General features: G+C 38.9%; 1 long non-coding RNA gene across 1 annotated transcript in view; it reads left to right on the top strand.

Moving 5' to 3' along the window:
* LOC134161897 (uncharacterized) overlaps positions 1-21,409 on the top strand; it is a 60,946-nt gene extending 39,537 nt beyond the window's left edge. The window contains exon 3 of the long non-coding RNA XR_009964125.1: positions 16,956-21,409. This is a non-coding gene — a long non-coding RNA (uncharacterized LOC134161897). The remainder of the gene's footprint in view (positions 1-16,955) is intronic.
* The last annotated feature ends 2,929 nt before the right edge of the window (positions 21,410-24,338 follow it).

The raw sequence follows: 24,338 nt of genomic DNA on the forward strand, positions 1-24,338 counted from the left end.
CAGAGCTGCTCTTTGTTCCCCACATCCACCTTCCCCCACAGGTTCTCTATCCTGCTCTCTTTACACCCAGTTTGACTTCTCCAGTGCCAGGATCTTCTCTCAGGGCATGTGTGGGGGCACAAAGCCCAGCAACAAAAGGACGGTAGGCATATGAGTTCATTAGGTATGGAGGCCACCCTTGCAGCAGTCCCCATGGGGACTTCACTGGTGCTATCAAGCTCATGGGGTCAGCTATGGAGCAACCTGGACTACCCACAAGGAAGTGGCATATGGCAGAATGTTATAAGGTCTTTTACAAGATAATGGCCTTTTTTTTTTTTTTCTATTTTCCAACATAAAAATATCCAATATTCTTGTTAGTGCTATCTTGATAATGAATAACTGATACTATTCTTGTTTTGTATGGAACTGTTTTGTTAAACCTCCATGGTTTTATATGCATATGCACACATATATGCAGGGTGGTGAGGCGCTGGAGCAGGTTGCCCAAAGAAGTGGTTAATGATCCATCCTGGCAGTGTTCAAGGCCAGGTTGGACAGAGCCTTAGGCAATATGGTCTAGTGTGAGGTGTCCCTGCCCGTGTCAGGGGAGCTGGAACTAAACGATCTTCAAGTCCTTTCCAACCCTAACCATTCTATGATTCTATGATTCCATGATACATCTAATACAAAATCTCCTGTTAAAATCCTCATCAGTCAAAAAACATTAAAGCTGCCACTGCTCAGATGAAAGCTTATTAAAGTTTCAATTACCTGTGCTATAATTGGCACAGGTAATTTATATACCCGTTATAAAAACTCCTGATCCTATTTGAAAGGACTTTAAAAAATCTGGCCATAAAAATAAACACAATGATACCTCAGAAAATGGTAATGGATTCACTTCTGTCCTTGATCACTTGAGTCACGTTTCCAACTGAGCTGACTTTGTAGAACTGAGAGTAGAGCTGATCTCAGTGAATTTATGTTGGAATAATGCTTAGATAAATAAACCAAAGCTGGGGGCTGTAGGTAATCAAAACTGAACACAGGAAAATGAAGACTCAGATGTACTCAAATGCTGAAGACAGTCATGGCCCATTTTCCTGGTATGTAATTTAATATCCTCTTCTAAAGCTGGACAATAACGATATGTTTATTTGACCGTTTCACCAAGGCCTCTGCTTCCTCATTGAGACTGATGCCCTTACACTGGTACATTGAAGGAATTTCAAGGAAAAGGAGTGATCAGCCTTAAAGTCACCATAAAATATGGTATGCATTTTCATCATTGTTCACATAAGGCACTGAACTTATTTTTGGTTACATAACTCTCAACCATTGATTATTTTGAGGGCTATTGGTCACTTTTATTTGAGCATTTGAGGCACATTTACTATCCCTTCTTTTCTAGTGAAGAAAATGCTTTGGTCCTAAGGAAACAATTCATTTTCATTTTACTGAGAAACAGATAATTTATAGGGACCATTGCACCTGTGAAGCTTCTCACTGTCTCAGCAACTCTGTAATCAATGCACTCTGAAGTAAGCGTAACTTTCCCTCTGTTTAACCAGCTTAAACCTGAAATATCTACATCTGAGGGGAAAATACAGATGGGACGTTTGCTCATGTTACACAGTGGACAAATCCCTTTGTAATTATGCTGCACACTTGTACTTCCCCACAATGGACAAGGGAATGAAAAAATAATTACAGTAATTTGCCAAATCGGTTTACTAGGCTTTTGGAAATAGGTTCTAAGAAAATAAGGCTTGTATTTGAAGATAAATTCCTTAGCTTTCACTCTGTCAACATATAATAAAGACTAGTATTGTATGAAAGAACTAAGAGGGTAAGCAAACCACATCTCACTCTAGCTATTTTTCCTTACAAAATAACATATTGTTCCTTTATATTGTAAGTCAGAGTGCTGATTTCAGACAGTCCTTCCATTACGCTAGACTGAGAGTATAATCAACTACAATAGCGGAGAACCTTTTTGTAAAACCAAATTCAGTCAGAATATTTTTGAGGGTAAGTTCAGAAAGGAAAATACTTTTGCCTTAATAGCTGCTTGCAATAGATAAGACAACAGCTTATTGTTGGTTTTTTCTTCTTGAGTGTCCTATCTCAAAACCCCCTTGGCTATACACTAACGCAATATAATTGCAGCCCAGCCTGCTCTTTGATGTCTGTACCTGCGCTGGTCAGAAGGCTGTCACTGGGAGTTCCAGGTTGGTGCTTTGCTCCAAGATGGGCACTGCAGACACCAGTCAGAAAACATGTTAGAACATGAGGCCATTTTTGAATCTTTCCTTTTTTTCTTTTTGACTTTTCAATGTTTTTCAAACTTGGAAATATTGTTACTAGAAAAGATTTATCATAAATTTGTCCTTGAGATAGTATGGCTCATGGAGCCACTACGACCCCCTTAGCCAGATAAAACTACCAAACTGTGAAAGTAATCCACAAACTTGACATGATTTTACACAAACTAATCATGGTATAATGTGCCACTGGACATTAAACATAGTGATATCTACTGTGATTATTCTTACGGATGCAAGAGAAACTTTAATGAAATAAGAAATCAGTCACCATTTTCATTCCAATATTTTGAATGAAGACAAAAAGTATTTTTCACATCATTATTAATAATAATAATATCCATAAAAGCACTAATCAAACATTTGGAAAATAAAGGGTTTATGCTGGCTCTGTGCTGTGTGTTCCAATCTGACGCTTAGACTGGAGGAGTAGGAATGTCACTACAGAACCTGGTAAAATAATTCACATTATAAAAAAAAATAAAATATTTGACTGAAGAAATGAATCTGAATTCACTTATTCTTCCACTGGCATGAAACCAGGCTTCCTCACAGTCGCTAGGGAAGGGCACAGCACATTAATGTAAATTAAGGCAGTTCTCCCAGTAGACAGGTAAGGAATGAACTCTTCCCCCAAAGGGTGATAGACTTTGGGACTAAGGGACACACATGTAGAGCAAGGTACATCATACCCGGTGAAAATGCCAGACCTGAAGCACACAGTGAGGGAAGGGTGTGAGACTAGTCTCACAAATCTCGTTTCCCAGGAGGCTGGGATGTAGCCAGGGCATCCTCTGTCCAAAAGCCATTACCTCAGGGAGAAAGTGGTTTGCCACACTGCACAGAAAGCCCACTCAAGGAGGGCTTCACCAGGGGTCAACCAATGACCAGGAACTCCCAACCACCTGTCCTATGCACTTTTCTACTTCACGATTTAATGTTATTCTCATTTAAACTAGCTAGCAACATGGGTCTATAAAGGACACCAGAGAGTATCATGTTCTTCCATCTCATGGGGTCTAGGAAGCTAGATAAAAGATAGAATTAAGACATTTTTGCAGAGGATAGCTGCTGTTTTAAGCACCATCCAGGTAATGGTGGAAAACCTACATATCTAAAAGCAAAGAACTCCAATACGGAGCTGTTGTTGGTGTCTTAATTACAGAGATGTCATCACTTCTGCTGTGCAAGCTGTGACTGCTAATTTCACTTCTCATCCCCCAACTCTCTGGTCAATCTGGCCTGCTATGACTTTGGTCTCACTTACCTAACCAGTAAGGCTGGTGGTGGGTGTCCATATATGTTCTACTGCTTATGTCTATTTTTTTATTTGAGGGTCCCAGAGTGATGTGAGACCAAACCTGCAACACCTCTTTGTACCTGAAAGTGCTTCTTTGCCTTACTATGATTTTGATCCTGGGATTTGCTTTGCATTGCATGTAACGTATTTCCAGTAACATCAGTAAGATCCATATTATTTGTATCTCCTACTAAGCTAAACAAAAATGAAGCATCAAAAGCAAACTTCCCAAGAATACTGATGATTACTACCACAGTTGTACAGAAGGCAAAATGATAAATTCAAATTAGTTTTGCTTCAGCAGCTGAGTCTTCAGTAAACTTCTGAGTTTGATAACAGGCAAGTTGGCTGGCTTCTTAGGATGTAAAAAGTATTAACTGCCTCATTGTGCATCAAAGGTTTTTGACTGGAAGTGTGGACACTATGGATAACCATGCCACAGCAGGACACAGCTCACTGCAGAGCTGCCAAAGGCACCACTACATCACTGAAGCTGCCAAAGTAGGTGCCTGACAAAAAAAAAAAAAAAAAAAATCTCCTTAAATCTTGTGAATTGAAACTTTGTTCATTTGTGGATTAAATTTCTGTGCTGTTTTATATATGTTACCAAACATGGGTAAGTGCCTTTATAAATATTTGTCTCTCACTACTATCCTTTTTCCCCTCCTTACACCATCTCGGTTTTTAACTTGGGCACTCAAGAAACTTTCAAGAAAGACACATGCTCTGTATAAATAGTGAGCTTTGCAGCCTTGAATCCAGCTTAACTGAATGACACCAGAAAATTTCCATACCTAGAGATGTCCAGGTTGGCAACTCACTTAAAATAGATGCAATAGACGATGTCATTCCTGATACATTCCTGTCCCATTAGCTGTACCCTGCATTGCATCTGCCCCTTTCACATACATGGACAACAGACATTTGCACAAGCGGGTGCAGGTGGGTCAGCAGACTAAAGAAGATGGCAGAATAATCAGATAGGCAGTGTAAAGTTTATGGTTTCTCAATATGCACTTGAGATGCATCAAATATTTGCACATTTTAGGAACACAGCTGTGAAGCTGAGATTGAATCTGGCCCTGAAATATTTTATCTGAACCAAACCCACTGCATAATAGGCTGAATAACAGAAATAGAAATCGGGTGATTGATCAAACTAGAATGAATTATGCCACTGTCTTTCCAAATTCTCCACTGAAGTAAAACAGAAGCCTGCTTTTCTTTTTTATTTTTTACTCGTGGCCATGATTAATAACAACAACCATAACAATAATGTTATTCCTTTAGGTTCCTTCACATCTGGTGAAAAATTTGCCCTATCATAAGTAGAAATGAAATTTGAATATATTAGAAAACTAAAAGAAAAGAATGCAAAATTGTAAAGATGTCAAGGATTGCTGTCAAAAGCCATTTGCTATAAAAAGGTTGTGGTTTTTTTTTTAAACAAATCAATAACATAATCACTGGGAGATCAGAAGAGAAGATCCTGTGCATTTGGCACTGAAAGTCTAAATACAGAAGTGCCATCTACATTTGCCATATACAGCCCACGCTTTCCAGGCAGAGAAAGAGCAATGCTAAATCACGAATCTTGGATCTTTTAGTAGCAAAAAATGTCTGAAGATAAAGAGTCTGAAATAAATGCAGTCAGCTTGGCTGCTCAGGATTTGGGTAGAAATCCCAGGGTCCTTCCACCTCCACAGCTTTTCTGTCAGATATGTCTGTGAGCTACACAGTAGTAAGTTTATCATTATTATTTTTACTATTCTACTTGCAATATAATGGTTTGCAGAGAGCCCTGTGTGCTGGCTATTGCACAAGAGGCAAATCAACTAAACGGGCAAACAGGTGTTTGCTGGCTGCATGCAAGATAGGAATGGCACAGCCAAGCCACCTCTTCCCCCAGAGCCATCTTTGTGCTGGGGTCCTGCAGGAACACCATCTACAGAAAAGTAGCTTGTGTATTTTCAGTCTGTTTATTTGCAATAACAACTGAAAATAAAGCAGTGCTTGTTGCTTTAAAACAAAATCTCTGGAATAAAATGTTCCAGCTGTTTCAGGTCTTCAGCTCTGCTTCCATTCATCTTGAAAGCACTCAGCAAGTTCTGCTCTTGTGTCTATACCCCTTTCAGCCATCCTATACTTTCAGCTTCCATACTTTTCTCTGAGAAAAAACAATTACCTCTCAGCCTTTGGAGTTAACCTTCTCTTCTTGCGAAATTCAGTCCCAAACAAAGGCTCTCGGACTTTGCTTCGGTGGGCTGTATTCTCAAGTCTCTGCCACTTGCTTCTCAGCATCGATTTTAAGCATGTGAACAGTCCAGACACATTAGGGGAAAATAAGAGTATCTTTAACTTTGAACTTAAATTTAGTCCTGCTAATTTCAATTGAGACTAACTAAGGGTTTAGGAGCTTTGGAGGAACTGAGTCTCCAAAATACATGAACAAGTTTTAAACGAAAAATAAGCTGGTCACTGGTGTGAGTGAGTATACGTTTGGATGTGCTGAGATACCAGCAGTTCCCACCTGAAGAAGAGAGACACATCACATTTTGTAAGTGATAAGGCATAAGTGAGAAGGCATCACATTTTGTAAGTGATAAACAGTGGTCAAGCTCCAGGATTAGGCCATGAACTGATATTTGTGAGATGGACATGCCATTCCCAGATATACCACTGTCCTGGGTTCAGCAGTAGCAGTCATTTTTGTCCTTCTTAGTAGCTGGTGCTGTGCTGTGTTTTTGACTTTCAGCCTGGGAACAACGCTGATAACACAGATGTTTTTAGTTGCTGCTCAGTAATGTTTACTCTGACCAAGGACTTTGTGAGCCTCATGCTCTGCCAGGGAGGAGGGGAAGCCGGGAAGAAGCAGAGACAGGACACCTGATCCAAACTAACCAAAGAGGTATTCCATACCACAGCACGTCATACCCACTATATAAACTGGGGGCAGTTACCCGGAAGGGTGAGATCACTGCTTGGTCGGGCTGGGTATCGGTCAGTGAGTGGTGAGCGGTTGTGTTCTCTTCCCTTGTTATTTCCCTTATCATTATTATTTTTATTGGTGGTAGCAGTAGTGGTCTGTGTTATACCTTAGTTACTGGACTGCTCTTATCTCAACCCTTGGGAGTTACATTATTTTGATTCTCCTCACCATCCCTCCAGGAGCTGGGGGGGGGGGGGGAGTGAGCAAATGGCTGTGTTGTTTCTGGGTTGCTGGCTGGGCTTAAACCACGACAACCACTCAGCTAGGTTTCAGCTAATCTTTCTGGGCTTCTGTTGCCTTCCCAGCTTTCTTTAGCCCTGCAGGGAGACTGCAAGGTCTTCAAGTAGGTCTCATCTCTACATAACTTTTTGTGGGCAAAAAGCATTTCTACACTACAAAAAAATATTACCCAACTGATAAGGCTGTTTTTAAAGTATTAAAGACAAATACTCCAGAGCTGGGATGTGCTAACAGCAATAATAATTTGATCTCTTTGTGTCTACACATTTTGATATAGTCTTTAATTAAATGACCAGATTGGTTTTTAACCTGTGGGGCTTCTGGTTTGCACAGTGCATGAAACACAACAGCTTTGTTGTTCTTTGCTGCTTTCAGGGAGCTTGGAGAAAAGATAGTTGGGGTGGGTTCCTCTCTCTGGGGTTCTTCCCATATGATTGTAGCCTAAGTGGCAGGGTGCCATCTCTGCCTGGACTTCCAGACCACCACTGGACTGCTGCCTCAGCAAAAAGCAGCCTCACAAAAGTGTTCAGCTGGGGACTAGCTTCAAAGCCTTCTTGACTGCATTGCTTCTCATTTTTTAAATAGGGAGGAAAACTCCATAATCCTTGTTCCTGCATCCTTATTTCTCATGACCTTCCATCTTTCCCATGGATCTGGGTAAGATCACAAATGTCTTGACCCCTTTGCCTTGGCTATGCCCCTTAGATGGGCACATCTCTCAGTTTAATCAGTACCTAACCTTGCCTTGCCCAGTCATTTCTTCTACCAAATGGCAAAGATGCCCCGTGGCTGTCCCATGCCAGTTCCCCCTTCCCTAGCGTAGTCAGATGTAACAGCCTCAGGAAAAGAAACAATCTCCAAGTAGTCCTGGCCATGAGCAGAGGCTGTGGACTTTCTTCTTTGGAACTGGGCATGAATTTCCTGGGCATTTATAGCAACCACAGGAAATCTAATTTCACTCAGACTCTATATATTACGCTGAGTCTTACTGCCAACATCTATTTCTCTGCTGGGCAGACACAAGGCTTCCCGTGTCCTGTGGCCCAGGAAATTGAGGGTGGATGACACTACAGATTTGACATCACCTTGCCAAAAGTTAAGTATTTTCATCTAAGGACAGCCTTGGAAAAAAAACCAAACAACATAACAAAACCCCAACAATAGCAACAACAAAATAACCCAGAATCACTTAATGCTGAAAATGTATCCCCTTTTTTAGATTCATTTTCAGAAAGAGCTAAAGAGAATTCAAACCGTGTCCTAATTTTCAGCCTGATGCAGATACCCAGCACAAACAGACATCAATGGCAAAGTTTTAAGTAACTGAAGCTTGTATTGCAAAATGAAATACTAGAGTCAGAAAAGCCTGTTATCATGCATCTGTTATTTGGTTCAATGTGTCTAACATCTGGAACATTAAACTGCTGTTCCGATTTTTTGTTAAATTTTTGTAAAATTAGATTTCTTTTTGTGTTATTTTGTTTAAGATCTCTGAGGGAACATTTGCAGTCTTGGCAGTTTCTGCTATCTCAGCTCTAATAATGCCCATATTTTGAAAGAAAAAATGTATATTGATCATGCCATGGATTCCTGTTTCACCAGATGCATTGTTTCAGGCCTTTGTGATTTCATACTGGATTTCATCTCTTCTGAAAAGAAAAGAGAGACATTCAAGAGAGGTTCAGGAACACTTTTCCCATGAACATGTTTGTCTTAAATATGATTAACAGTGCCTGCTAGGAAAAAAATACAGTATTTTGCTTTCAAAAATTAACATGTATTACAACTTGGTCAAAATTCATTTTTTGTATGCCCAGTTTATTAGATGTTTCTAAGGATTTTATTTTTGTGCTTATTACAGTAGTAAAGTAATTCTCACTTAATTGATCTCTTTCTTGCAAAGATATTTGGAATAGAGCTTTAAGAAGTTTCCTAATGATCCTGAGCTGCATTTTTTCTCTCTGTACTAAAGGCTGTGGATATCAAAGATGAATGAAGATGTTGGGGTGAACAGGAAGAAACTGTAATGATTCTTTTTTGCATTCAGAAAAACAGATATTTGGACTGCTTTTGCAGAAATGAAGGAGGAAAATTATAACGTTTCTCTATTCACCAAGAACCAATGGAAATCTGTCTTGCAACTAGTCTCATATAGAAAATAATCAGTCTGTCAACAAAGCTCTACTTATTGAAATCCTCCTTTTGTGCTCCACATTGGCTTTTATATGAAAGTGTTGACTGACAAGCTTATTCAGTGTTAGTTTAGGAGTTTTCTGGAAGGAAAAAACTTGCTTGAATCACTTCTAAAAATTAACTAAATATAAACCAACAGCATCCAGCGGCAAGACTGGCTTAGTAGTGCTGCTCTGGATCACATGGCTACAGAAATCACACTGAACCTTCCTGAACTCAGCATCAGGACATTAAGCAAAGGAAGAGAGACAGTAGGAGCGGAAAAATGTATATGTACTGCACATGAAAAAATGCTCTCTCCCCCCTTTCTTTCCCTTCTCTTCCTCACACGTACTTTGGCATTTATCTACCATGACAAGCCTCATTTCTCCTTTAAAAGAATGCATAAATTAGTTATGAATATTTGATCCTTTTTTAAACAAATATTTTGGCTTGACAAATCACAGCAGATAAGACTACCCAGGATGGTAGCCAGCTGCTCTGGAGGAGGGAGCATAGGTAGAGCTGGAGCGGGTGTTAGAGGCATCACCTTTCCCAGACTGCATGCAGGCTGCTGCTAAGGCAGGACATCGGCCACAGAAACACTCTTGCTGCAGTCTGGTTTCGCACAGGCTGCTCTAAAGCTGTTGGTGATTCTGCAGATTGGTACCATGCAGAATTCTGCTCCACTTCAGCACATGCAGGAGAGACCCTGCTGACTTTGGTGGAAATAGTCACGGTTTATAGTCAAATACCTCTGTGTGTCCTTCCAGAATCACATCTTAACCAGTGCACAAATCTCTCCTTTAGGGTTTTTAGGAGGTTTTTCTCTGTGTTACTGGGCAGATTATCTGACTGTAGTCAATTCTGATCAGCTGCTTTATAGAGAAGCTACCAGCCTCACACTGCAGGGAAATTTAATAAATGAAATTAATAAGGGGCTTTTTGGATACCCATTTATGGATTAGTTCACATTATATTTCAGGCTGGAATTGCAAGGATATTGTAATGTGCATAAATGCTTCCCAGGCTTTGTACTGCGCTGATAAATTGAGCCAGTGACAAATAAACAGGTTTTCAAAAAATATCTGTTTTGCACAGAGGCTGGAAGCATGTGAAAGCAGTATTTGAAATTCAACAACTCCAGATACTCGTATGTGAACTTAGTTAAAGTGTCTTTTTCTCTTTAAAACTTATTTTAAGTATATTTTTAATGGGATAATATAGGCGGCCTTGGGAGATCTTTTTGTTTGTCATACAATTTCAGTTGAAAATTGTCTATTTTGGGGAAAATCTCTGGGTAAAAAAAAACTAATAAAATAAAACTGCACTCACTATTTCAGTTTTTCTACAGTTGTCACTATGGAAGATTTAAAAAAGAGCAATGCCCATATTCTGTAAGCTTCTTCTTCATTCATCTTTTGTTCAAAGATAAAGGGTCAGCTTTAGTTTTCTTGGTGAGTAAAAAACTGAAAATGTTAGATTAGATGAAATTACATGTTCAGAAACTCAGGGCATTCTTTTCTGCTTTGTTGTAAATTTACATCATGGAGATACAATACGAGATTCATTAATGCAGTGGGTTCTTTATTTCAGAAGACTTTCCATTTGGTCCAGAAGGGAAAAAAGTTATTGGCTGTGGAAATCTTTTTACTGAGGTGACCCCTTTCCTATGTAATTTTTTTTTTTTTTAAGTATTATTTTATTATAGCTTTAAACTGAGCAACAATCTCGACATTAGGCAAAGCTGAAAGTTACCGGTAAGCACAAGAACGAGGAACAATTTAATCACTGCATTAAAAATCTTGTCTGGGATAGTTTGTGATTTCCACCTAAGCCACCAGCAAGACACTCATATTAATCCAGTTTCCAAATATTGTGACCCTCTTGTACTTTTCAGCCTCTAAGATGTGCATTAGCAGGATGGCCCTGGTATAGCTTCAGGTTATAAGCAGAGCCTTCCTGGATGTCACCTCACTGATGCAGTGACAGGCACATTCCCTCATTGGCTAAGGGATGACATATACAGTGAGATTGAAGGACTACATTCCTTGGTGTTGATAATTCAACACAGCAATGTTATAGGTACCATATATATTTTTTCTACTTAAGTATCCTCAGCAATTAGACCCTGGACAAAGCTTACTGAAGGGCGCCAAGTGCTCTAAAATGTTGCAGAATTCGTTGCTGTTCAAATACAGATTTCAGAACATCAGGACTAGAACTCAGTTATTCTGAAATACAAAAAAAATTGCAGCCCATTAGCAGTAGAAATGTCACAGAAATATGGTTTACCTCCCTGCATTGTTAGGGGGGAGTTTGTGGAAGAACGGTGGGATTGGTGGGAGGGAGAATGTGCTTTTTTGAATATATAGTATACATTCTTTTGTATTAAGCTTCCACAGATGAAAGTGCTCACGGTAATGTGCCCTTGTGACATTCTGTTTGACAATATTACTCTTTCTTCAAAGAAGAGAAAAGGAGAAGCTGTAGCTTTAAATTGTATGAGCATGGGAAAATCAGACATGGTAATAAAAGTGGATGTTTGAGTGTGTCAGACAAAATTTATTAGATAGGGGTCCAGCTCAGTGCATTCCTATGCAAAATTCTTGGTAAGCTGCCAGAAAGTGAACTCTGAGCATTAGCACAGTAGAAAATAATAGTGTAAGGCTGCTGGCTGTGATATGTTTCTGCACTTTTAAAATAGGTTGCCACAAATTCAGAGATGTCAGTAGAGGTCAAACTGCAGGGAACTAAATAATTTAATGAATCAATTATATGTTTACCAGACAAAAAGTATTACTATTGTGAAAAAAAAAAAAAGGAAGAATTATTAACATGTGAAAGTAATTTCTGAGCTGCAACAACACATACAGGAGCAACCATTAAGTTTCTAGATATGTACAATCTAATTGCTTTCCCAGTAAAGTCAGCACAATAGATTTCTTTTGTGCTCTTTTTTTTTCTTTTTTAGCATTATCTGCAATACGAATGACTGTGTGAAGACATTCTTCAACACACCTCAACAATGGCTTCACTTACTACTGCTGGCTCACATTTTATTGAAATTGAGCCCATGAGAAGGACTGTTAAATAATTTTCAAATATATCCCATTACTTCTACTTTAGAAAGATATGGACTTTGCAATCAGTGACAAGTTCTATTTGCAATAAATAGGGCTACTTTGAGATCAGACTTTTTATTTCTTTTGAATTTTAGTCCAAATTCTGATAGTTAATACCTTTTTAATAAATTTTTAAAACTGTCCCATCTGAAGGAAACACCTTCACACACAACACTGGTGCAAAGAGCTGCCTTGAACATTTCCCTGCAGTTGCTCTTCTCTCCTTCCTATGATTTGCTTGTACATGTAGAACTTGTGGTTTTTTCACTTGAAATCTAAGGGGAAAAAATCCTGCCCAAAGCTGCTTTGCTTTGCCGGTGGAGACCATATGCCTTTGGACTCAATGGAGTCCCATGGGGTCACAACAGACTGTAGGTACAGCAGCACAAACAGTCAGTAACTGAATTACAATTACCCCAAGGTACAGTTGACACAAAATAGAAGGTTGACCTGGCATCTACCGAATCTTAAATAATTTTCCTCTTAAAAATAAAGGTAAAATTATGTATCAATCACCTCATAGCTATCCAAGGCTTTAAGTCCTATTTCCTAATATGTATTTTTTTAACTATTATCCTGCAGGCAAAATTGCAAAATAATTTGTTATTTATTTGAGGTTTTCACAGCATTTGATCCTTGAAAGTTTGTCTTTTAATGACAGAAAAATGTAAGACCAATATAAGGCCATTTTCAGAGTGAAATGTTTTGCTTTTCTTTGACTCCTGATTTTCTGTGAATTCATGCTTCTTTTGGATTATGGAGGTGTTCACCGCAATCTTCTCCTTTTATTTTTATATTTAGTAGTACACTAAAATTTTCCTAGCATCAATCCCAACTTCCATAGAGTATTTCTATCAGTCAGCCTAACAACTGTTTGATGAATTTAGGCTCATCACAATTTCACATTTATGTAGGTCCTGGAATTTAAGAAAATACACAGCAAACTCTCAATTAAAACTCACATACTCATTTCAGAGCAACTTTTGAAATATGCAGGCCAAAAACAAGCTAAAGGCCATGTTCCACATCTGGTACTCAAATTTTAGAAGAAAGATGTAAGTTTTTGCTGAGGTTGAAAGGAATATCCAAAAATAGAATGTGGAGGTATGTATAAATAGAGAAACTGGGCTGAATGATAAATCAGCTACTCTCTTCCTGTACTTTACTAAGTCAATATTAATACTTCAAATGAAAAATGAAGCTATAATGCATCAAGTTCTTAAAAAATAATGTCATTGATGGGAATGGAACTCACATGTAATGCTGCCAGACTTTTCTGGACTATAAAGAGTTGCAAAGGTGTTTTCTTACTCTATTTTAGCAGTAGCACATCTTTGTTAATCAAATATACATGGTTCCCTAAGCTGATTCAGGAATAATTTGTCAGGAACAAACATATACGTAAGTTAACCATGCACATGTTGGCTGCTCTGACATAGCTGGTGCACATGATTCCTGGCAAACAGAGAATAAAATGTGTTAACTGAAGTTCAAGCTAACGTATCTTATTTCATAGTATTAGCAAGAAAACAGCATTCATTTGGACTGTTAACAGTAATTCTCTCCTCCAAACCAACTCATTAAATGTATTCAAGCCATGACTTGAACACAATAAGCAAAAAATCAAGAAGAAACCACACTTCTATCTTGAGGACTTCCGTACATGTTTATCTTCTTTTTCGTCTTCTTATTTGCAAAGCCACAGGTAGCCTGTGTTATGCCCTCCTTAGACAGAATATTGTTCTTATTAGACAGCCACTTTAGAGATGAAAAGCTCAAAATAATGTGCTCAAGATAGTCACAGATGTGGTAAAATTTACTCATCTTACAGAGGAATTTTCCTTCCAAAGTGTAGGCAAAAAGTATTGCATAGAAATTGCAGCCATGCGGGACTTTATGTCACAAAGGGCTCAGCTTGCATTAGAGTAAATATCTACTATATAGTCAGAGGCACAATTTTGCTAGGCTGAATTAGAGAATTTACTATCACATCTCCATAGCCATGACTCTCTGTACTAGGAAATAGTTAATCTTTTATTACAGTGGATAGCCTTGTGGGATTGCTTTAGTTATTCATTATAGAAATCAAAGTAAATTCTACAGGATTGTACAGTTTGGCTCATCCAATTGGAAAAACCCTAATGATCAAAAAAGCATGTGTTCTTACTCAGATATGTTTTATGACATGGCTGTAAAATGTACCTACCACAGCTTTTCATTGTTTCACAGACAATAAGCACAGTCATTTTCAGGTTTCCATTGTTCCATAGCTAAAGCCATGAATATCCTTTTGGTCACTGACATGAATGACAACTATATTTACATCTACCGAAGAGGCATGATTAATTACTAAGTTTCATCAATAAACTTTATTCCTTAAGCCTATAGAAATTATAGCATTGCATTTGAGACATGATTCCAAAGAGTATGTCAGCTTTTCAACCATAAACAATGTCTGAGAATTTATAACTTGGCAGAAAGGCCTTTTTGAGCTAAATCTTAACATGTATGTTAGTAGTCCAGAAATAATTTATTTTCTGAGATCTGCCAGCCTTACTCAGACAAGGTAGTGCTTCAGCTGTACACAGAGATACATTCACTTCAATGGAAATAACCAGGCAGGAAAGAGATCCTGGATAATTTAAGAATTTCATTTCAGCAATTTAACTATATTCTTCTCAGAAAACAAACCTGGAACAAAAAAGGCAATTTTTCTTTTTGCAAATATTTTAAAAAGAAACTTACTACAGAACTAGCAAATGCTGAAATTTCAGTACTACTGAAATCTAAAGGAGTTTTCATATTGAATCCCATTTGTTCAGATCTGTATTTGAAAGCATGTAGTTACTTTTTGGTAGTCATTTTATATTACTGAGCTATATTTTTGTATGAATTTATTGTAATTGTATTTGAGTAGGCGATTGGTAATAATGAAAAAGATTCATTCCTATTATGCCTGAAAGAATAGAGGTTTTATAGAACTCAGTGGAATTGCAGGCGTACTGTTCCTCACAGGAATGAATGTTTGCAGGAAGGGAGAGAATGTAAGAATTGGATAGCTTGTCTTAATTTCCCAGGTCTTTGGCTGCAGTAATTCAGTTACAAAAATCCTGAATTTTCATCGCCAATGCTTATCATGTGGTCAAGAGAACTGTCCATCTTTTATTATTGCAGAAAAATCCAGACCTCTCTGGTCACCATTTGCTTCTTGTTTTTTTTGGAACTTCCTTATATTACTCCTATATGCCAACATTTCCAAACCATATTTTCCCACTCAATCCCCAGGGTATGTGCTGAACTCACATTAAATTTTGAGCTGCCACTTGGCATCCTAATTAAAGAGCAAGCCTTAACATATGCTTTGAATGTTGCTACAGCTCATCAGCTGTCAAGTAACTGCCATGATGCCCCAGTCTCTTTAGTGATTATTCATGGTATTAAAAGTTTTTAATGAGGGGAACTGTTTAAAAACAATTGCTTCAGTTATAACTCTAAGTGATAAATATCTGAAAAGATCTGAATTGCCAGTTTCTGGGTGCCAGTAATGCTCCATTATCTAGAGTGTGCCTGAACTACATGCCGGGGAAGGGAAGAGGGAATATTATAAATTAGAGATTACAGAAAACAGAGATGTGGCTTGTTGGCAGGTAGTCTTCCATTTACAAGCATGGAAGTGAACTAAAGTGTAAAAGCTTATAGAGAAAAAAGTGAATAGCCTTATCTGGAAAAGAGGAGGCTTTGCAATCTGTTGAGAACAAAAGTCTGCTAAAACATAACTCAGCCACCAACAGCCCAAGCTGTAGAAACTCAGGTCATATACAAGGTCTCATTTCACCTTGCAAAAGGGATCACACTGTGGCCCTCTGAGACATCTGTGTGGTTCTAGTCACATCTGCTCTGCCCAGGGCCAGCATCCACAGAGCCAGCCACCTTGCCCTGACTGCACAGATCAGACATGTGTGCACTGCTGTCTGCACATGCTTCCGTATCTGCGTGATGTCTCCAATTTTTTTCCTTGTCATTGATTGTACAAACAATGTGCTTTTTTCAAGGGTTCTTGATATTGTATAGCTTCAGAGAGTTGCCATATTTAAGTTGACTTTTAAGGACTGTTCTGTTACACCATACGAAAAGTAAAGTAATGCAGCCTAGCAGACTTGGCCAAAACTGAAGCACCCCACTCCTTCCTTTCACTTCTTGTTTCCCAGTGGTCTGGTATGTGATTGGGTCATCTCAGTGCTATTTTTTATTGTTGTGGGTTTTTTATTTTTTTTATTTTATTGTTTTATGTATCCTTGTCTTAGTTTTTATGATTCAAGCATTGCTCCTTTCACATGTACAACTACTAGCACAAACCAGCTACAGTGCTGCCAGAATAATTGTCTTTCCTAGTTCAGGTGTTGATCCTGTTCTTTGATCCATATGAGTGGTAAAACTTGCCTGTGCAGAGGCATTTGCAGAAAGGAAAGCTTGGAAGCATGGCATATCCTGGTTAATAATTTGCTGTAAAATTAGTGCCCTGCGCTTTTTTCTTTTTAGTTTGCTTGGTTTTAAGTAGGTGATAAATATTGAGTAAATACACAGACTAAAATATACAGACTGATATGTGATCATATGGCTTTCCATGCAGGGAGACTGCAAAATCCAGGGCTTTCCAGGATGGAAACAATGCAGAAGTCTGCAGTGCCCGTGTCTTTCGTGTTTAATGATGAATTAACTCCAGAACTTCAAGGTGGTTTGGAACACATTTTCTTTTCCACTATAACGTTTCATGAAGTGTGAGTTGTTGCAATTTTTTTCTTTCTTTTTTTTTTTTTCTGCAGATGTTGCTGGCAGAGCTACACCACGTTTGCTTATTGATATGAGAGAGGTGAGGGAAAAGGAATGTGGAACTGAGGTGGGTCAGTTCTCCCTGACACTGTTCTCACTGACAGAGTTGCAAAATTTTTGCAAGACAAATATTGAAGACCCACTTCGAATATTTACAGAATCAGTACTTTAACATACATAGACTCCTAGAATCATAGAATAGTTAGGGTTGGAAAGGACCTTAAGATCATCTAGTTCCAACCCCCCTGCCATGGGCAGGGACGCCTCACCCTAGATCATGTCACCCAAGGCTCTGTCCAACCTGGCCTTCAGCACTGCCAGGGATGGAGCATTTACCACTTCTTTGGGCAACCCATTCCAGTGCCTCACCACCTTCACATCTTGGCCCCTCTGCTCCAATAATTCTTTTAAAGCCTGTGGCTCTGAAAAGAACAGACATGAATAACAAGTCATGAAGTGTAGAGAACCTTATTTTTACTCGAGTCAGCCTTGCCACTTTTTTTCATGTCTTTATTACATATATATGGCATATGGCAATTCCTGTGATATGGCACAGCAACCCCTCTCGCTTGCTCCACTGCACACCAGTGAGGGGCAAGCAAGCATCACTGCTGGCTTCCCAATACTGTTGGAGCTATGACTCTGCTCATGGCAAGGAAAGTAGAAATCCCCAGGAAAGCAAGGCAAGAGAAACCAGCTTATTGCTAGCAGCTCACCCTAGATTCTGAGAAGGCATTGATGCAGCAATTAATCTCACCTAATTTTAGAGTTGGGATTCAGCTTTAATTTAAAACACTTACATCTCAGTGTCTACACATGAACCTGAGCTCTCTTTACAGGCAGTGGACACCCAGAGAAGCCTGGAGCCCCACCAGTAGGGGGGAGTGAGATTCAGTTGCCTTATCATCAGCATCTTTTACTACCTCAGATGTCCTCAGGGGTCTTGTGTGCCCACCAGCTACTGCTCTGGAAGGGGCTACTGAAGGGACGAGTCACCCACAGGTCCTGGGTCTGTATGTTCCAGCTCTGAGGAAGCCTCAGAGATCTGCACTGGTGACAAGAAAGCACGCTCTTTGGTGCTGAAAATGGCCTTAGGAGCTTATGCTGAGGTGAACATGGCTGAAATTCACATGCCTGAGCTACATGTTGAGACTCCTGTGAGAGAAAATGTGAAGAAATTAGCATTTCTCAGGGATAGCTCTCCTAAGCTAATTTAGGGTTTATCTTGAAAAGACGTTACAAAGGAGTCTGAAGTGATCCGTGTGCCTAGTTCCACATTAAATGTCCAGAGGTCAGAACATGTGTATGAGACTGGTAGTTACGACCGAGGGCCTACAAGAGACATGGAGCCTTTGTCCAGCTACCAGAAGCCAGGGAGGTTGTCTTTAAGCATCACGGTTACCTCTAGATGCCTCTGTTTTGGCACTGGGCCTTCATTTCTTCTCTGACTAGCTGAGGTGTAGCTCCTACACTGTCCAAACAGCTACAGATAGGTGGGATGAATTCTGTCCAGTCTGGGGCTATAAGAGTAAATGAATTGTCCTTCCCTGTTCCTGGCATCCTGTTTGTTCATGGAGGCTCCCAACCCCATTAAGCTGGCATGGATTATGGAAGCAAACACTCAGTTTGCTGACACCCACCATGCCTGTGGCGCAACTCTGCCTTCTTTCACGTCGCTCCTTTCAGTCTATGCCATTGCTCAAGAAGCAATCTTCTGGAGACCAAACTCCAGCTGGCAGCTTCCACTGGCTTTCCAGACAGCAAGGCAAAAAGCTGGAGAAACTGAGAGTAGAAACCCAGACCTACTTCAACAGCTTCTCTGCGGCAAATCATATTTCAAGGGGCTTAATTGTATGTTAAGGGATGGACTGAAAAGCAGGCTTAAATGGGAATGCAATTTTGTCGTTAGCTACAATGCAGCTAATTTTAGGGATAATGTGAAGGAAATTTCCTTCACAGATACGTTATACCTTACAGAAAACTATAGTAAATTCTAGCTGTTGTAGGAGAATTAATAAGGAAACAATGAAATAAATGAATGGGAATGAGACTTCAATCTAGTCATAAAAGCAAAGGATGTTTATTTAAGAAAAACATTGGAAATTAATAATTCAAAGTAGAAGAAAATAAAATATTGAGAGTAAAAAAAAAGCATAGAATAATAAATATGAATTGGTGGGATTGGGTAAAAGTATGCTAACACTTTAAAAAGATAGATTGTTTCAGTCCCATCAAGTGATATTAATTATATTCTTACTGTAATTCAAGCTTTAGTAGCTTCATGCTAATATGTGAATTTTTGATAAAAAGATTTGTTCATCAGAAACCAGAGTGATATTATAAAGGCTCCACATACTACTCAACCACTTCCCCTGGACAGCCTGTTCCAGTGTTTCACAACCCTTTCCATGAAGAATTTTTTCCTAACATCCAATCAATGTATATAAATACCTGAAGATGAAGGAGCCAGGCCCTTCTCAGTAGTGACTAGTAACCATACAAGAGGCAATGGGCACAAACTGTAACACTTTTTTCCTGTGAGGGTGATAAAACCATGGGATAGATTGCCCAAAGAGGTTGTGCAGTCTCTGTCTCTGGAGATATTCCACAGTATCTGGACATCAACCTGGGCAACTTGCTCTAGCTGATCCTTCTTAAGCAGGGAATTTGGACTAGATGATCTTAGGTGCTTCCTTCCAACCTCTCCCATTTTGTAATTCTGTAATTTCTCCCATCTCACTGATCTTCCTAACCCCATTAAATACAGAATGTGTGGATGGCAGCCCTAGCACCCACAGCTGATACGATAGCCCAGGTCAGAGCATTGCCCCAGGCCTGAAGACATCTCTCTGACATGCCTAAGCAGGTCTTCCTAGAGTGTCCTTTCAATCTAGCATTTTGAAACTGGTTTGGTCCATGGTCCACTTGGTGGCATGGGCACTTGGCAGAAACGCAAGTCCTAGGGCTCCTGGGAAGGACAGATCCTGCTGTCCCACACTGTCCAGCCGGGGGAGACAGAGGCCGCCTTGCAGAGCAGGGCACTGCTACCGGGTGAGAAAAAATCTGCAAGCTCCTGGGGCAAAGACAACAACTTTATTCTATATTTGAACCATACCTTCCTAGAGCGTGTCCCGCTTGGTCCAGGTCAAACACTCTCTCATTCTATTGTCAGTACAAATGCAAACAAGCTCTGTCTGAAAACTAAACAGTAACAGGAAAGCAAATAGAAAGAAGGCAAGACCCATACAGCCCTTAATTTATTACCAATTTTTTAAGCTGCAAATCGTCAGTGGTGCCAGTCAGCAATAAGAACGGTACAAACACCGCATTAGGGAAAATAGAGACACATTTTTAGTGATTGAAAGGCTCTGACTCAATGGGGAAGTATTTTTTTGTGACAGTATACACTACTGTAAATCAAGGTAAGTTTTGGGGACATCCCATAAGCAACCCAGTTCTTTTCAGACTCAGCCACTCCTAGCTTTTCCAAAAGATCCAGATTGAGCCAGGCTGTCTAAATCCTATTAAAGTAGGTAAATTCATGTAAAAAGGAATGTTCCTTGGACTACAATAAGGTTTCCTACCAATTTTCCTTTGATTATATTGCAGATGACAGTTTATAACAGAACTGCAGGCTATGGTAACACGGAAAAATACATAAAATTTAAAGTTTATGTATTTCCAGCTCCTTGTCAGACATCAGAGGGATTTAAAAAATTAAGCTAGGAATTTACAGCTTGACACAATCACATGTGCAGTAATAAGAATAACATAAATATCAAATGTAATCTTCTCCATCCCGTCCTTCCCCCAGTCTTGAGAAGAAGCAACATTGGAGAAGTATTAAAAAATAACTTGGACTCCCAAGGTGAAGATGATACTAAATACAAAAAGCCACAGGGAAACAATTTTCTTTTGCCATGTGAGGAGATTCAGTCAGCAAATCCTCTATATGCTACAGAATAACTCTTTCTGGAAAACCTGTGCATAATGTATGTACTACTGCTTTTTTTTTTTTTCTTTCTATGGGTAGCTTTAAAAAGCTTTTAGAAGAACTTGAGTACCCTTAAAGAGCAGCAAAATGTTTAAAACCCATATTTGACCTGGGAATTTTTCATGAATCACTCAGTAAAAATTGTGGGCATAATCACTCAAGTACTTCTGCATAGGAGCAATAGGTGATTTGTACAATGAGTTTCCCTGAGAAGAGTCACATTAGTAAAGTGATGGTTTTCCAAAGGAGTGTGAAGGACTGCACCCAGTAACTGAATCACTGCGTTTTGCATGGCAATCTCAGTGGCACAGGCAGCATCACTTCATGGAGAATATGAATATTTCTATGGTGTTGGTTCCTTCCCAGCTCTCCTTTACACTTACAACACACAGCCCCTTTGTATCTTTACCTTTTGGTAAAGGATGCAGCAGTGTTTGTTTCACTATATATAATTTTTTTCCATGGTTCAAAACACAAGCAAAGGCATTAAAAATTCTCTCTGAGGTTAAGAATTAAAAAAAAAAAAAAAAATTTCTATATGTTCAGAATAATTTAATACATCATATAGCTGAAGGGAAAAAAAAACAGCTTGCCTGTGCTATAGTAACAAACTATTTGTGTAAAGGACATACAGTGTAATAAGACAGTATATGAACAGTAGTTAGCATTAGCAGATTCTCAAGTTTAGGACTACAGTGTATGGGTAAACATTAAGCTCTGTTAAGTATGAAGTTAAAATGTTTTATCAGACTCCCTGTGAAAATAATTTTTGAGAGTAATAGAATTACCACAGAAATACAGGTAAGCCTGGAAGAAAAGGCATTTTCTTCTGATGAGTTTGCCTTGGTGTTCTAACTGCAGTGCAAAGGGAATGAGATTACAGTTTTATAGGTAATAAAGATGCATTTTTTTCAGCACTTCTGCAGCTAATTCTGAACTGTATTTTTAAACATCAGATTAGGAAAAGTTTGCCCCATCCAAGACTAGTCTCCTCATTAAAATCTTGTAGACACTTTCTGCCCCTGAAGAGGTTTGGGGAGTAAGTAAGAAGCTGGAATATGAAAAAAAAAAAAAAAAAAAGAGAGAAAAGAAAGCCAGCCTCATCCAGCGTGCAATCCAGACAATGAGGAGCCTGGTGATGATGTAGTGAACACTGCAGACAGGGAACTCAGTTTGAACTCTGTTTGCTTCATGCAAAAAAGTCTTCACAGGTATGAGAGCAGCTTTAGATGCCAAGATACGAGCTATCTGAAAACCATTGGAAACATTAAGCAATAGGGTTATGTGAATTCAGTTGAAATTCTGCCTCCTACCGGGGAAGAAAATTTCTATTTCTTGTACTTAAAGGGGATGACTGAGGTTCCCCAGATTCCTCAGTATTAAATGCAAATCAAGAAAAACTCAGGAGAAAAGTTTAATTTACCACTGAATCCCTGACCAATCTGAGAACAGTGTGAACTCCTACAAGGGCTGAGTTGATGGAGAGAGCATGGAAAAGCTCCTGGCACTGGATTTGAAAGATTAGGGGGCAAATGTCTGGTCAAGAAGTGGTGCAGTGAGAGAAATGGAAATGTTACAGAGAAAGCAGAATGAGAGTTTGAATCCTTAAGGCACTTTCTCAAGATTTGGCAGGATGATGGCTCCCACATTAAAAAATACAATAAAGCCAAAGACAAGGACTGAATTCAGTTGTGTGTCAGTAGTGACAGGATGCTGTTCCTTTCAACGCTGCAATACTGCTGAACTTGCCTAGTGTCACCTTAATGGGGCAAACAAAAGGCCCCTCTGTTCTGCACTACAGTGGGAATGCCGGAGCCACTGTGGCGCAGCCTGGTGACAGAAGCCAAGCAGGCTTCTTTTTCCTTGGGGTTGGGTAAGGACAAGGATGGGAGTGTAAGGTTGGGAAAACACTTAGAGGTATGTGAGCAACAGCCTGATACCGCCACTGAACCTGTGGACCAGGCAGAGGTTCAAAAGGAAGAGCCTCTTGACACAAGACAGAGCCTATGTGTTCCACCAGTGAAAGGTGGGCAAGGATGAAATGGTTCAGGCAAGGCTGGTTGTTTTGTCTGTGAAACTGAACCCAAAGAGACCACCATAAATAGACCATATTCAGACTATTGCTTGGTCTGAAAAGCTCTCTCTCTGTCCACTGCCAATGCAAATGTTGTCAGAACAGTCTGCTCAGTGCTAAGAAAATTACACAACTGAAGTAAGCAAAATAAAATTCATCTTTTCTAAAAGCTCTTAGTTTTTTGCCAGAGGGTAGTGAAAAGAGGAGCAGGAAAAATGATGAGTTAATTTCTTGCTGTTGTAAGAATCAAACACGTAATAGACCATACCATGTTATTTTGCTCTGAAGAGGATGCATGATACTGTGAAAAGGATATCGAGGTACCCATTTATAAATCTGTGTAGGAAAAGGTTATCTGAACTATCTTCAAAAGCTTAAACTGTGTGGAATATCTCTATTCATTGATGGTTGATCTGGAATGCTTTGGAGATTTTTCTTGCTTACTTTTAGAATGAATACTGTTTGTGTTTGCAAACATATGGACATAACAAACCCAATGCTCTACCTCCTTTAAAACTAAACACACAAACTCCTTGATATTTCCTGAAGCTGGCAAATAAATGTTTGCCAGATTCAGAAATCAGTTCACGTTTTGACATCATAGCTCTGAAAGTCTTGTATAACTTTTTCTTTCTTGATTGTTTCCAGAAAAACTGCCAGATTACCACACTGTGCAATTACAGTTTCAAATTCTCCATAGAAACAAACTTTTCAGTTGCTATTTAGAAATATTATTATAGAACAGCAATTACAATGCTGCTGAAAATGTCAATAACTCCTTTTCTCCTACTTAGTTTTCAATGACTATGAACAACTCACTTTATTGGCATAGCTAATCTAATGACCATTTTATCATGGTCAGTGAATTACATACACAGTAGAACTATGCTAGCTGGATACCAACCCCATGTCTGCAAATATTCTTGAATAAAAATTACAAGACTTACAAAAACAAAATCTCTGTAATGATTATGTTACTGTATTAATAATAAATTCCTCAATAAATTATGGTTGAGGAAATAAACATACAATAAATAGTTGTTTGACTTTACTATTCAGTGTAAATACTATAAATTCATGCACCTAGAGTTTGTGCAATGCCATTTACTTTAAAAAAAAATTGTTATTATGCTTTATTAATTTGACTTTGCCAGAAAAAAATTAATTATACTGTGTTGACTTCATATTGAATCATATATCTCAGTTACTACAATCTTTTTTGCTTAAGACTTGTCAACATAATCCATAATAAGTTCATCTAATTTTGAAATGAAGTTACCAAAGTAATCAATCTTTGGCCTTTTTTCA

The sequence above is a fragment of the Pezoporus occidentalis genome, unplaced genomic scaffold (assembly GCF_034315485.1).
Source record: "Pezoporus occidentalis ecotype Australia unplaced genomic scaffold, CSIRO_AGI_Poc_V1 ctg18, whole genome shotgun sequence".
Classification (NCBI taxonomy): Eukaryota; Metazoa; Chordata; class Aves; order Psittaciformes; family Psittacidae; genus Pezoporus; species Pezoporus occidentalis.